The sequence below is a fragment of the Chelon labrosus genome (assembly GCF_963514085.1).
Source record: "Chelon labrosus genome assembly, chromosome: 15".
NCBI classification, from domain to species: domain Eukaryota; kingdom Metazoa; phylum Chordata; class Actinopteri; order Mugiliformes; family Mugilidae; genus Chelon; species Chelon labrosus.
The window spans coordinates 28,565,667-28,580,630 of record NC_140348.1 but is presented as its reverse complement, the minus strand read 5'-3'; the positions used below and the strand labels follow the sequence as shown (position 1 = coordinate 28,580,630).

The 14,964-nt window shown below is 43.9% G+C and overlaps 1 pseudogene across 1 annotated transcript; it reads right to left on the bottom strand.

Annotated features, from left to right (window-relative positions):
* Positions 1–736: 736 nt before the first annotated feature.
* LOC311500679 (protein NLRC3-like) lies at positions 737–7,924 on the bottom strand (annotated as a pseudogene). The gene is made up of 4 exons (XR_014699991.1): positions 7,756–7,924; positions 5,759–7,586; positions 4,972–5,145; positions 737–967 (listed from the first exon to the last, which is right to left on the bottom strand). The product of XR_014699991.1 is annotated as a protein NLRC3-like (transcript).
* Between the last annotated feature and the right edge of the window lie 7,040 nt (positions 7,925–14,964).

Sequence of the window (14,964 nt, the reverse complement as noted above, 5' to 3'; positions counted from 1 at the left end):
AGCATAAACATTAACTATCACCTCTTTTGTTTGCATTAGTGTACCTGCAACTATAATATATCTACCATCCTTATCAGCAATGATGTCTGTAGACTGACACTGAATACGTTTATTAAACATAATAGCAGAGTTGAAATCAGAGTGGTATATCTGCCCTATCCAGGGAGAACGGAGCCTGTAAGGATCTTTACGCCTAAAACGGGACTACTGCAAAAAAATGATGTCAGAATTAAGCTGTTTAAGACTAAACACCATTGACCTCTTAGTAGAACTGGTGGGAAAACCATTGTTGCCACATAGCCATGACAACAATGCAGAAAAAACCTGAACTAAACCTTAACAGTCTCCCGCCGACTAATAGTAAACATAAAAAAACCAAATACAACTAGATGATCTCAAGAGATCATAAAGGGGTCCATGCAGTGGCCAAGGCGTCCTCGAGCAGGACACAGAGCCATAAGTCACCAGTAGCGCCCCCTAGAGACGGTATTGCACTAAACTTGATGGGCTTGTAAGGAGTCATCCACAGATTATTACTGTCAAATGTCAAGCAGTTTACTGTGGTGGTTTGTGACATATAAACATGTAGTCGTTGTAGGGCCCCCTACAGGCCAAATTTCACGAAACTTGGCAAGCACAGCCCCCCCAGCTATCAACATTATACAGTTATTGAAATGTGTTTGTGTTTGTCTTCAGGTTGAGAAACAATAAAGTTATTAATGAACATGAATTAGATTCAGTTGGTGATTAAACATATCAGATCTACAACAGTAACAGACAGTGAACTGACCTCAGAGTCTCCAGTCTACAGTCTGGACTCTCCAGAAAACCACACAGCTGCTTCACTCCTGAATCCTTCACGCCTTTGTTGTTACTCAGATCCAGATGTTTCAGATGGGAGGGGTTGGACTTCAGAGCTGGTCCCAGAGAATCACAGCTGGTCTCTGACAAACTGCAGCTCTTAAGACTGAATAAAGAATAAAAGATGAAATGATTGACGATCAAGCAGATGTGTTGAGGTCTGAAATGTGTCCTGATCAATGAGCTGTTCTCTAAAATGAGAAGAGTGACTTTGTCCTTGTGTTATTGTGGATCTTCATCATGTCAGCCTTCTACAGACATCATCCAAACGTCAGCACAACATTCAACTATTTATGTCAACACAGATCAATAAGATGCCGCTGACCTCATTACAGGATCAATATCTCCTCCTCACACATGTTGGACTACAAACTGTTGATTAGTTCTTTGATTCCAGGACCTTCTTCTTCCTGGATTTGGTGTCTTAGGAGGTTTCATCTTCTATACCCGTTTAGTCCTGTTAAGGGTCACGGGGGTCTGCTGGAGCCTATCCCAGCTGTCATCGGGCGAGAGGCAGGGGTACACCCTGGACAGGTCGCCATTCCATCGCAGGGCTAACACACAGAGACAAACAACCATTCACACTCACACGCACACCTACAGCCAATTTAGAATCACCAATTAACCTAATGAGCATGTCTTTGGATGGTGGGAGGAAGCCGGAGTACCCGGAGAGAACCCACGCAGGCACAGGGAGAACATGCAAACTCGTCTCAGGAGGTTTGTGGCATTCAAATGTTAAAGGACAAGTTGACATGTTCAAGTGTGTCTTCCAACAACAGTCACATGTCATATGGACATTACAGAGTTCTTCAGATTCCTGCTGTCCACAATGACTGTGAAGTGGTCTCTTCCTAACACAACTCCACTGTTCAGCTGACACTAATATGAAGCTTCAGCAGTCTGACTGACACTAATCAAAGTTCCTCTTTGAGTTCCTGTCCCTCCACTGCAGCTCAGCAGGAAACACTGTGGAAACACAAAGATACTGACTGGATCTGCTGAAGAACAAGATGAGTTGAATATCAACTTTACAATCATTCACCCACACAACAACACTGTGGATGTTGTCCTCCATCTTGTCTCATTGGAGTCAGACTACAAGGGGATGTCTCCACAGACAGTATGGACAGAAAGAATGATTAGTGACACCAAGAACCCTGTTAATGTACATGTGAACACTGGACTTGATCTGGTTTGTGATCAGACCCACCACCGATGACTGAGGAGATACCTGCTGATGGCAGTCCGAAAGCTAGAAAGAATTTGGCATTCCACTAATTCTGAAGAAGCTCGCATAGCCTGGAAAGATAGTTTAACAACTTATAAAAAAGCTCTCAGTAGTATTAGAACAGCATATTATTCATCATTAATAGAAGAAAACAAGAACAACCCCAGATTTCTTTTCAGCTCTGTAGCCAGGCTGACAAAGAGCCACAGCTCTGTTGAGCCATCTATTCCTTTAGCCCTCAGTAGTAATGACTTCATCAGCTTCTTTACTAATAAAATTGTTGGCATTAGAGAAAATATTCAAGGCATCCTTCCAACAGCTGTTAAAGATGCAAGTACAGCGACATTAGAAACTTTTGTAAGACCTTATCAATATCTGGAATCCTTCTCCCCAGTAGATCTTCTTGAGCTCTCTTCAACAATTACAGCATCTAAACCATCAACCTGTCTTCTAGATCCAATCCCAACTAAATTGCTCAAAGAAGTTTTTCCATTAATTAACACCTCCATATTGAACCAGATAAATTTATCTTTATTAACAGGATATGTGCCTCAGTCTTTTAAGATTGCTGTAATTAAGCCCTTACTCAAGAAAGCCACTCTAGATCCAGATGTTTTAGCCAACTATAGACCAATCTCCAACCTTCCTTTTATTTCCAAAATTCTAGAAAAAGTTGTTGCTCATCAGTTGTGTTACCATTTAAACAGGAATGGTCTGTTTGAAGAGTTTCAGGTTTTAGAGTTCATCATAGTACAGTAACAGCTTTGGTTAAAGTTACCAATGATCTCCTCATGGCTTCAGACAGTGGACTTGTCTCTATACTTGTTCTGCTAGATCTTAGTGCTGCATTTGACACTATTGATCATAATATTTTACTACAGAGACTTGAAAGTGAGGTCAAGATTAAAGGAACTGCATTAGACTGGTTTGAATCCTATCTATCTGACAGATTCCAGTTTGTTCATGTCAATAATGATTCCTCTACTTATACAAAAGTAAGTTATGGAGTTCCTCAGGGTTCTGTGCTAGGACCAATACTCTTCACGTTATACATGTTGCCATTAGGCAAGATTATTAGAAAACATGGCATAAACTTTCATTGCTATGCAGATGACACCCAGCTATATTTATCTATGAAACCAGATGAAACTAATCAGTTGGTTAAACTCCAAGCATGCCTTAAAGACATAAAGGCTTGGATGACCTGTAATTTCCTACTCTTAAACTCAGACAAAACAGAAGTTATTGTATTCGGTCCTAAGCATCTCAGAGATTCATTATCTAATCACATGTCTTTGGATGGCATTACCTTGGCCTCCAGTACTACTGTGAAAAACCTTGGTGTTATATTTGATGAGGATATGTCCTTTAAACGTCACATAAAGCAAGTGACCAGGACTGCCTTCTTTCACCTGCGTAATATCGTCAACATCAGGAACATCCTGTCTCAGAGTGATGCTGAAAAACTAGTTCATGCATTTGTGTCGTCCAGACTGGATTATTGTAATTCATTACTGTCTGGCTGTCCAAATAGCTCTTTAAAAAGCCTCCAGTTGATTCAAAATGCCGCAGCAAGAGCATTGACAGGAATTAGCAAGAGAGATCATATTACTCCAGTTTTAGCTTCTCTTCACTGGCTCCCTTTAAAGTCTAGAATAGAATTTAAAATCCTCCTCCTTACATACAAGGCCCTTAAAGGCCTAGCTCCATCGTTTCTTAAAGACCTCATTGTACCATATCATCCCAACAGATCACTTCGGTCTGAAAGTGCAGGCCTACTTGTGGTTCCTAGAATTTCAAAAAGTAGAATGGGAGGCAGAGCTTTCAGCTATCAGGCTCCTCTCCTGTGGAACCAGCTCCCAGTTTGGGTTCGGGAGGCAGACACTCTCTCTATTTTTAAGGTCAGGCTTAAGACTTTCCTTTTTGATCAGGCTTATAGTTAGGGCTGGACTAAACCATCCCTTAGTTATGCTGCTATAGGCCTAGGCTGCTGGGGGACGATGCACCAAACACATGTCCTCCTTCTTTCTTCTCTCTCCTCTCTCGCATCCTCCACTTTCTTTTCTCTGGAACAGAGCTCTTGCCCTCTAATTTCCTATATACTACTAGTCATACAATTCTGTGCTATTACTATGTAGAATGTTTACTGCTGTGTGTGTCCCTCCCCCCCCCCCCCCCCCCCTTCCCCCCCCTTCCCCCCTCTTCCCCCCTCTTCTTGTGAGTATCTCTGGCCTGGAGTGGTGTGTTTCCTGTGGAGCTCTATACTACATCTGTTGTCGTGGTCTCATCAGCCTGCCCAGTCTTCATGGAATCCTGCAGTTATCTACTCCTACCTGAATGAACAATTCTCCAACCTGCCTATGATTCCTCTTACATTTTCAAACTGTCATGTAACATCATCAGTTTGTATCATAAGATTCCACATGTACGCTTTAGTCAGATATGTGTATCTATGACAGATGGATGTTTATCTTGCTGTTCTCTTCTCTTCTCTCTTTGCTGTTCTCTTCTCTCTTTCTTCTGTCTGTACCCGGCTGGCCTTAGGCAGATGGGTCCCTCCATATGAGCTGGTTCTGGTTCTGGTTCTGCTCGAGGTTTCTTCCTGTTAAAAGGGAGTTTTTCCTGCCACCGTTGCCTTCAGGCTGCTCTGGGGGTTTCAGGCCGGGTTTTTGTAAAGCGTCTTGAGACGATTTGTATTGTTATTGACGCTATATAAATAAAATTGAATTGAATTTAATTGAATTGATGTTCAGGAACATGATGCTCCTTCATTTAAACTCTTTGAGCTCCTTTTCTACCTGACAGTCCTGACAAGAGAACTCATCTAAACTGGATCTCCATTCTTCAGAAGCCTGACAAGAAAATAAATGAAAACTGACCTCAGAGTCTCCAGTTTACAGTTTGGACTCTCCAGTCCAGCAGACAGATGCTTCACTCCTGAATCCTCCAGGTTGTTGTGACTCAGGTCAAGATGTTTCAGATGGGAGTGGTTGGACTTCAGAGCTGAGGCCACGACTTCACAGTGACTCTCTGAGAGTCCACAGTTAACAAGTCTGTCATGAGACAAATAAATAAAATCTGTTATAATGGATGAAGACATTTCTATGAAGGTGATGTGTTTGATGAGTGGACAGTTGGACACATCCTGTTGGACATGTTGTCTCCACATCAGTGGTTCAGCTCATCTTCTCTGACTGTGTTTGACAGGAAACAATCATTCTCATCATCTCTCTCAGACCTTTGTTTAGTTGAATGTGCAGATGAATGGAGACAACACTGAGTTACATTGAGGCTTCCAGACTGTCCACAGTCTGTCAGTGGATCTGATCCCATCATGAGGACATCTGGATGAGACAAATATCTGGACTGTCTTCACTGTTTAATGGACTCTGGATCTTTTTAGTTCAGCTCAGTGAACATGTGAATATTCACAATGAATATATAGAAATAGAAATAAAAGAGTCAAATGTAAGAATGAGTAGAAATAAATAGAAGAACTGTGTTCATTCACTGAACAGCTTTAAACAGCTGGAGAACATCTGGGACTAAATACAACTGACTGTGATGCTTGCAGTGAACAAGTGGAACACTGAAGAAGAATGAGAACATCTGAAGAACTAAACTACTAATCTCCACTGATTGATTCTGTTAATGATCAGGACTCACTCAGCCTTTCTGCAGTTCCTCACAGCTGGGATCAGTCTCCATCGTCCCTCCTCTGATGTTCTGTACTTCTTCAGGTCCAACTCATCCAGAACCTCCTCTGACATCTGCAGCATGTAGGCCAGAGCTGAGCAGTGGATCTCAGAGAGTTCCTTCTCTGATCTGTTCTCTGACTTCAGGAACTCTTGGATCTCCTGATGAACTGAGAGGTCGTTCATCTCCATCAGACAGTGAAAGATGTTGATGCTTCTGTCAGGAGAGATTTTATCAGTGTTCATCTTCTTCAGGTTGTTGATGGCTCTCTGGATGATTTCTGGACGTTTCTCTGTCTGACCCAGCAGACCTCCTAAGAGTCTCTGGTAGGACATTGTCTGACCCAGCAGACCTCCTAAGAGTCTCTGGTTGGACTCCAGAGAGAGGCCATGAAGGAAGCGAACTAACAGGTCCAGGTGACCATTTTTACTCTCCAGGGATTTAATCATGACTCTGTTCATAAATTCATCCAGAGGTGAGTAATTGTAGTTTCTTCCCAGGAAGTCCTCCAGCACCTCTGTCTTCCTGTTGGTGTAACAGTGGATCATGTAGACTGCAGCCAGAAACTCCTGAACACTCAGATGGACGAAGCAGAACACCTTGTCCTGGTACAGTCCTCTCTCCTCTTTAAAGATCTGTGTGAACACTCCTGAGTACACTGAGGCTGCTCTGATATCGATGCCACACTCTGTCAGGTCTGATTCATAGAAGATCAGGTTTCCTTTCAGCAGCTGATCAAAAGCCAGTTTTCCCAGAGACTCAATCATCTTCCTGCTCTCTGGACTCCAGTGTGGATCTGTCTCAGCTCCTCCATCATACTTGACCTTCTTGACTTTGGTCTGAACCACCAGGAAGTGGATGTACATCTCAGTCAGGGTCTTGGGCAGCTCTCCTCCCTCTCTGGTTTCCAACACATCCTCCAGAACTGTAGCAGTGATCCAGCAGAAGACTGGGATGTGACACATGATGTGGAGGCTTCGTGATGTCTTGATGTGGGAGATGATCCTGCTGGCCTGCTCCTCATCTCTGAATCTCTTCCTGAAGTACTCCTCCTTCTGGGGGTCAGTGAACCCTCTGACCTCTGTCATCATGTCAACACACTCAGGGGGGATCTGATTGGCTGCTGCAGGTCGTGTGGTTATCCAGAGGCGAGCAGAGGGAAGCAGTTTCCCCCTGATGAGGTTTGTCAGCAGCACATCCACTGAGGTGGACTCTGTAACATCAGTCAGGATCTCAGTGTTGTGGAAGTCCAGAGGAAGTCGACACTCATCCAGACCGTCAAAGATGAACACAACCTGGAACTCTTCAAAGCTGCAGATTCCTGCTTCTTTGGTTTCAGTAAAGAAGTGATGAACAAGTTCCACCAAGCTGAACTTTCTCTCTTTCAACACATTCAGCTCTCTGAAAGTCAATGGAAATATGAAGAGGATGTCCTGGTTGGCTTTGTCTTCAGCCCAGTCCAGAGTGAACTTCTGTGTTAAGACTGTTTTCCCAATGCCAGCCACTCCCTTTGTCATCACTCTTCTGATTGGTCCATGTCTTCCAGGTGAGGCTTTAAAGAGGTCTTCTTGTCTGATGCTTGTTTCTGGTCTGTGTGGTTTCCTGGATGCTGTTTCAATCTGTCTGACCTCATGTTCATCATTGACCTCTGCAGTCCCTCCCTCTGTGTTGTAGAGCTCTGTGTAGATCTCATTCAGAAGAGTTGACTTTCCAGCTTTAGCAATCCCCTCAAACACACACTGGAACTTCTCCTTCAGAGCAGATTTAACTTTACGTCCACAAACTGGAGCAACAAGTCCTGAATGAACAAACAAGAAACAAGATGAATGAATAAACTCCCCAGTAAATATTCCAACATGTCAGTGCTCTAAAGAATGAGTGTGTGAATATATCTTGGTTCATCTCTGGAGACATTAGTAAATGTCCCATTTCTCCAGCAGCTTCAATGTTTAGAGAAATCCTCTTACTGTTCTGCAGACAGTCAGCCAGCTCCTCCTGCTTCATTCTCCTCAGGAAGTTCATTGTGATCTTCACAAATAAATCTCTGCTGCTCCTCCTCTGCTCTTCAGCCTCACCCTCCAACACCTCTTCATCCTCCCTCTGACTCTCTGAGCATTCTGGGTAATCTGGACTCAGAACCTTCTGGATCTTCTTCAGCTCGTTCTTAACAAAAGTGATGATGTTGTCCTCCAGCAGCTGGAACAGAATACCATATGAATGACACAAGCAGACTGAAATCATGGAGACAAACATCAGATCCATGTTGGACACACTGACAATCCACTGGTCTACAAAGTGCAGCATGGAGATGATGGAAAGTAGTTGTTGTACATGTACAGACCAGAAAGATGGAGTCCAGCTGTGTCTGATGCTGCTGGGCAGACTGACCACTGAGAACCTCTGAGCTCTGCTGGTGGACTCTGTGGACCAATCATCAACAATTAGCTCTCATCCATTAGAAGATTGAAGACACTACTCTGCTTCAAATATCCACTTATTGATCACCTCTTCTAAGGGGCTGTTTTCCCAACTACTGGTATGTACACAAGAAAGAAATATTCATGTTTTTCTAAGGTTCAACAGCTTCCAGAAACACAACGCTGATTACTCTTCAACAGACAAGTTCATTTAGTTTATAGCTTCAAAACATTAAAACAATGGTCGCTTCCTCTGCATCTCTGTTTGCTCCCGTCCTTTAAGGTCACTCAGTTTATACAATATTAGCTTTAGCCCTTGTAGCATGTAAAAACATGGTTGTTACTGCCATGCATTTCAGTCTGAGTGAGAAATAGAGTGAAATCTAGAGCCACAGCTACCAGCCTGTAAAATAGTTGCAGAGCTAGCTGTTACTGTTAATGTTCCAGGTTGAGTCAACGTTTGGAGATAATTCCCTGACTGTTACTGCTGAGCATCTCAGTTAGTGTATGGTCCAGCCTACTACGCCTACTAGAGCCACTAGATGGTGCTATAGCTTGTCTTCTTACATGAGAAGCTAGTCCCCAGATAGTAGGCCACCATTGGTTTGGTTAACTAGTGTCCAAGCTACACCACAAGGTTGAAACACAACACCAGAACCAACCACTGTTGTATTATACAACTGAATCTCAGCGTCACTTTCAGACACAACAATGAAGAATCCCTGTGTTGAGAAATGTATTTCTTCATTAGCTCAGAGCCTAAAGCCTGGCTACTCTGACTTTATCAGCAGCCTTTAAACAGGTTCATGGTTTTCACCCGGACATAGAAATGATCCTTCCCACATCTGTGACAACCTTCAGTCTGCTCTTTGTGAACCTGACACTGTTGACACCTTGCTAGCCAAAGAGGCTCATTTAAGAACACAGGTATAAGACACAAGAAAAAACTCTGACATTCTGACTGTGAGATTCAAGTCTGGCTGCGTGTTATTTCAGATAAAATACACCTGGACAGTTATCTCTCTAGGTTTAAAGTCTGATCTTTTAGAGACATTAAAACACACCCTGTTGTATGACCGACTGACTGGTGGTTAGTTACAGAACATTCTGCAGAACCTGGTACCTGGTTCATCAGGTGGAAGGGCTCAACAACTTACCTCTGACTTTGTTTATATTCATCAATAAAGTCCTTCGACCGGTTGCTCTTCAAGGACACACAGCTGGGTTCAGGTCCAGGTTCATTCCTGTGAACAGTGATGAGAGTCATGGACAGTTTAGACTCAGACATTTACTCCTCTGTGTTAATGTGATGCCAGTTTAACACCTTTCTGTCCTGTATGAATTAACATCCTGGTCACTTATGAACAAAGTTGGTCTTCCTACATGATACAGGAGTGAAGTGAATGCTGTCAGAGGAGTGTAGAGGCTGCAGGAGTTAAATATGCACCAGATCTACCAAACAGTGTCTTTAAAAGTTCTGATGGCTCACTTGTTGCTGCCAACACTGAACAAGGACAAAGAAAGCTCAGTGACAGCCATTAATGATGGAGAGTCATGTTTTCAGGAGGAAACTAAGAAAGAACGTGACTAAAGAAGTCGACACTGTGTCTCCTGAAACCAGCAGCTGCTGCAGCATCACTAAGGAACTACTGGCTTTGACTGTCTGCTGATGGTGATTCATCTCTGAGTCACATGGACCTGAAGAACCAAAGAACCAACAACACTAGTGTGCAGAGCTGGTCTCTCTACAACAGGACAGACATCTACTGATCAGCCACTCATCAGTCTGCAAGAAGACAAGTAGAACCAAGAGACAGGACATTTACTGACACTTTACCTCTTTGGACCAGAACCACGTCCTCCTTTAAAATCAGTAACAATGCCCTTCGACTGGTTGCTCTTCAAGGACACACAGCTGGGTTCAGGTCCAGGTCCAGGTCCCTCCAGTCTGTCTTCACTCTGGTCCATGCTGCTGAATTCACACTTTCTACTTCCACCTGCAGAGGAAACACTAATCATTCATGTGAACATCAACTGAAATCATTTCTGCTGTAAAAAGATCAGCTGCTCCTCCACTGATTGGCTCTTATTCATCAGCTGCTGTACTTCTACTATCAGTCCACTAGATGGAGCCATGGAGGACACACATGATGCGTTCACTGACACTGAGACTGACTGGAAGCTACTGTTAGCTGGGAGGCTAAAAGTACTTAGTTACTTTCAGCTTCACGTTACATTCTACAGTCAAATATCTCCCTGTGAAATGTGGAGCAGTCAAAGTAGAAAGCAGCACAACATGGAAATATTCACTTCAAGCAGATTCTCTTGAACATTAAGTAGTGGAGTAAAAGTACTTAGTTACTTTCAGCTTTACGTTACAAAAGCAGATCAAACTTCTAGAGACAGTTTCAAAATAAAAGCCAGACTGTGTCCTCGATGAAAAGATGAAGGAAAGAAAATCACCTTCAATCATATTTATGCACCGAGTGACACAAACGGACCGTGATCACTCAGAGACACAACATGGCGGATGAGTTTCATCCAGACTCTAACCTTTCAGCTGTGACTGAGTTTAACGTGAACTATGGAGCGGCAGATTTCTGCTGGAACTGAGCTGCTGACAGCTGATGAAGAAAACACGACAAACTGCTTCATTACCTTCAGATGGAGAAAATGATCCGTGACACAACCCTGGAGGAAGTGAAAGTAAAAATCTGATCAGGAAACACAGAGAGGAAGAGGAAGAGGAAGAGGAGGAGTCAAGGTAAATAAGTGATCAGAATCAGAATCAGCTTTAATGGCCAAGTATGTTCACATACAAGGAATTTGACTCTGGCAACTTTGCTCTCTAGTACAGAAACAACTTAAATAAGTGAAAGAAAAATAAATAAAATAAAATAAATCTCAATCTGTACACATAAAAATAGGACACGAGCAGATATATACATTGATCCAGGGTTTGTACAGTGAGTATATACAATCAGTGCAGAGTTATAGTCTATTGTTCATGTGGATGGTCTCACACTCTGTGACTGCTCAGAGTTCATCAGAGCGACAGCCCGGGGGAAGAAACTGTCCTTGTGGCGGCTGGTTTTGGCGTACAGTGCTCTGTAACGCCGGCCTGAGGGGAGGAGCCTAAACAGGTTGTGACCAGGGTGTGAGGGGTCTGTGGAGATTTAACTGGCCCGCTTCCTGACCCTGGACTGGTACAGGTCCTGGATGGAGGGAAGGTCAGTACCAATGATCCTCTCTGCAGCCCTGACTGTTCTCTGCAGTCTGTCCCTGTCATGCCTGGTGGCGGATCCAAACCAGACCGTGATGGATGTGGTCTGGACAGACTGGACTATTGCAGTGTAGAAGATGATCAGCAGCTCCTGAGGCAGGTTGAACTTCCTGAGCTGACGCAGAAAGTACAGCCTCTGCTGGGCCTTCTTCGTCACAGAGTCTATGTGGGAGGTCCACTTCAGGTCCCGTGAAACCGTGGACCCTAGGAACCTGAAAGACTACACTGTGGGGACTGTCCTGTTGAGGATTGTGAGAGGAGGGGTTGATGGGGGTCTCTTCCTGAACCATGTTGACTGCATCATCTACTGACCTGTTTGCTCTGTAGGCAAACTGCAGGGAATCTAGCAGGGGATCCGTGATGTCCTTCAGGTGGGCCAGCACCAGTCATTCAAAGGATTTCATGACCACAGATGTCAGGGCGACTGGTCTGTAGTCGTTTAATCCTGTGACAGGGGACTTCTTGGGAACCGGGATGATGGTGGAGCGTTTGAGACAGGAGGGGACCTCGCACAGCTCCAGGGAGTTGTTGAAGATCTGAGTGAAGATGGGAGCCAGCTGGTCAGCACAGACTTTCAGGCAGGACGGAGACACTCCGGGTCCTGGGGCCTTCCTGATCTAGCCTGGCTCCGCCTGCCTACGTACTTCCGCTCATTTACATTCCCTACAGTACTCCGTCTGGAATAGCTTCATCCGCTTACGTTTACTTCGGCCAACTGGTTGGCGAACCAATCAGCGAACAGAGGGCGGGTCTGAGAGCGATTACGTTTCAGTTGCGCGCCGAGTTTGAAATGTTTACACGAACAATGGCGACGGAGACGGATATACTCGAAGCCATTCGCTCCGTTGTGGATATGCTTCCTGGCATTACAGCACTTAAGCCGCAGCAAGAAGATTGTCTTGTAAGTTTTTTACAAGTAGCGATTTGTAGTAGCGAGTAGCGATTTGTTTACTTGTTGCGTTCTTGAAAGCGGAAGTACGAGGCAGCAGAGCCTGAAGGCTCCGGCGCATAACATACGTCATTACCAAACGTTAGTGATTAGTTAAAGGAACTCCAATGATTTTAAACCTCAAACTGTGCCCTCCCACCAGGAAATAAACGTTTGCCAATGGATCTAGGCCAGACTCTCTGCGAAGTCAGAGAGTCTGGTATCCAGGCTATTCCTGATCCTCTGTCTCTGAAAGAGTTGACGCACATCCTATTCACAGATCCTCAGCGCAGGCAGGGGGTCGGGTACGGGGGTGGTTTGTGGTGCGGCTAGTCCTTTTGTGATGGAGATGGTGGGGGAAGTGAAAGGTGTGAAAATCCTTTCAGCTGTTTAAAGGAACATCAGTCAGTAAAACACATCAAACACTGAAGTGGAGCCAGGTAAACACAATGGATCAGATTTTTATTCACCATTCATCCTTTGAATCAGTAACAGTTTGCTGTCATGGTGGCATCGACCTCTGGGTGTTTAGTTCCTGTCAACTATCTCTGAATAGTCTTTAAATGCTTTGACTCCAAGTCCCCACGCTGGTGGAAAACTACAGAGGCAGTGACCTGTATCTGCCAGGAGGTGGCAGCATAGACACACTAAAGAACCTGCTGGGGGGGCGGGGCTACATGACACCTGTCTATTCAACCAATCAGACTGACTGATGGCTGTAATCTGAATAGGGTCAATACTTATGTTAAAGTTGAACCAGTTAAATTGCTTTTAACTGAGTTTATCTGGACTGCTCCACTCTTCTCACTGTTCATTGTTTGAAGATTTAAAGTTTGTTACTTTGAGTTAAAATAGAAAATAATTTAAATAAAATAACCCTGTGGTTAAAAGTGTTTATATTCATCTCTATCAGACAAATAAATAATTCTTAGAGCATCTAGGAAAACAAGGCTCAAGACTTTATAATCTGCGTCAGGATTATAAGGCCAGTTTATTAGGTACACTAGTGAAGTGGTTCTAATCTAAATAACATCCATTTAAACTAAACTCCTTCATGGAGGTTTAGAGCAGGACTGGTTTCACTAGCCCTCAAGGGGGCTTAACTATTTTACTCCTTAAAAGGTCCTTGCGCCAAAACGTGGCTCCTTCCCAAAAACTGCTATAAAAATAGTATATATTCATATTTTTTTCTACTTTAAACACGTCAGTCTTTTAGAACTACTTCAGCCTGAAATATACATATCAAATATTAATCATATTTTTGTTTTTTAACCCTTTAAATGCCAGTATGTTTACATAACTCTGCTGGTTTTTATCCAGAAAAACAAAAAAACTAAAATAATTTCCATAAAATACATTTCAATAACTAATGGCTAACTATTATTTTTAGGCCCTGAGATGGGTCAATGATTGGCAGCAATACTGATTTTCATGCATTGTTTTTTTTTTTGCAGTGTCAGATTTTTAAAAACCCAGACTTATTAGTTCCTAGTGACAAAACGTGACAAAACGGGTTGATTCATCCTTTGACCGGTAAACACCGGCCAAAATGAGCAGCCCCAGGTACGCCTGCAGCTTCTCCGTGTCCACGTCTTGCCAGCCTGTGATTGCACGTCTCCCGTGCAGGTTGGTCAAGGCCAGGATATGCTGCAGGATGTCATGGGTCATCAGGAGCGAAAAGCTGGACACCGGGTCCCTGATGCGTGCCGCAGCATACTGGGTAGGTCCCGGGATCAGACCTCTGGCTGCTGGGATGTAGCGCAGCGTCTCGTTATTAAATGGTAAATGGCCTTGCTTTTATATAGCGCTTTTCTACCTATTGGTACTCAAAGCACTTTACAGTCTCAGACACATCTACCCATTCGCTCACACAAGCACACACACATTCACACACCAGTGCCACGCACTGGGAGCAACTGGGGGTTCAGTGTCTTGCTCAAGGACACTTCGACATGTGGCACATTCCGGGGATCGAACCGCTAACCCTCTGGTTCGTGGACAACCCGCTCTACCTACTGAGCCACAGCCGCCCCACAAGCTAGTGGGAGACCACACTACCTTGCCATTTTTTGAGGTCCATCCCTCTGCTTGATCCACTTCCCCTTCTCCTTCAGATGAATCTTCAGCTGAAGATGAGCTGGACTCCGGCTGATCTGTCTCTACCTCTGAAGCCTCCTCCGTGTCGGCCTCAGAGTCTGAGTCTGAGTCGGACTCGGAGGATGAGGACCCATCCTTGCAGTCAGACTGCATAATTATGTCCAGAGCGTCCTGTGTACTGTACTTTCTTGCCATCTCCAAAATGACTATTCCCGCACTTCTGCTCATATTTATAACCACGGCTGCAATGCACCTGCACAAACAACCTGAATGAGAGCCTATAAAGTTCAATTTTGTTTTGGTTCTCACTAATCATTATTTTTATTATTGAATTAGTTTATAGCGCAGAGAGTGACCTTCAAAGAGAAAATACTTTTGAAGTTGGACACACACACGCGCACACACACACTTTTTTTTTTTACATGCACACACCATTATCCAACATCAAAAG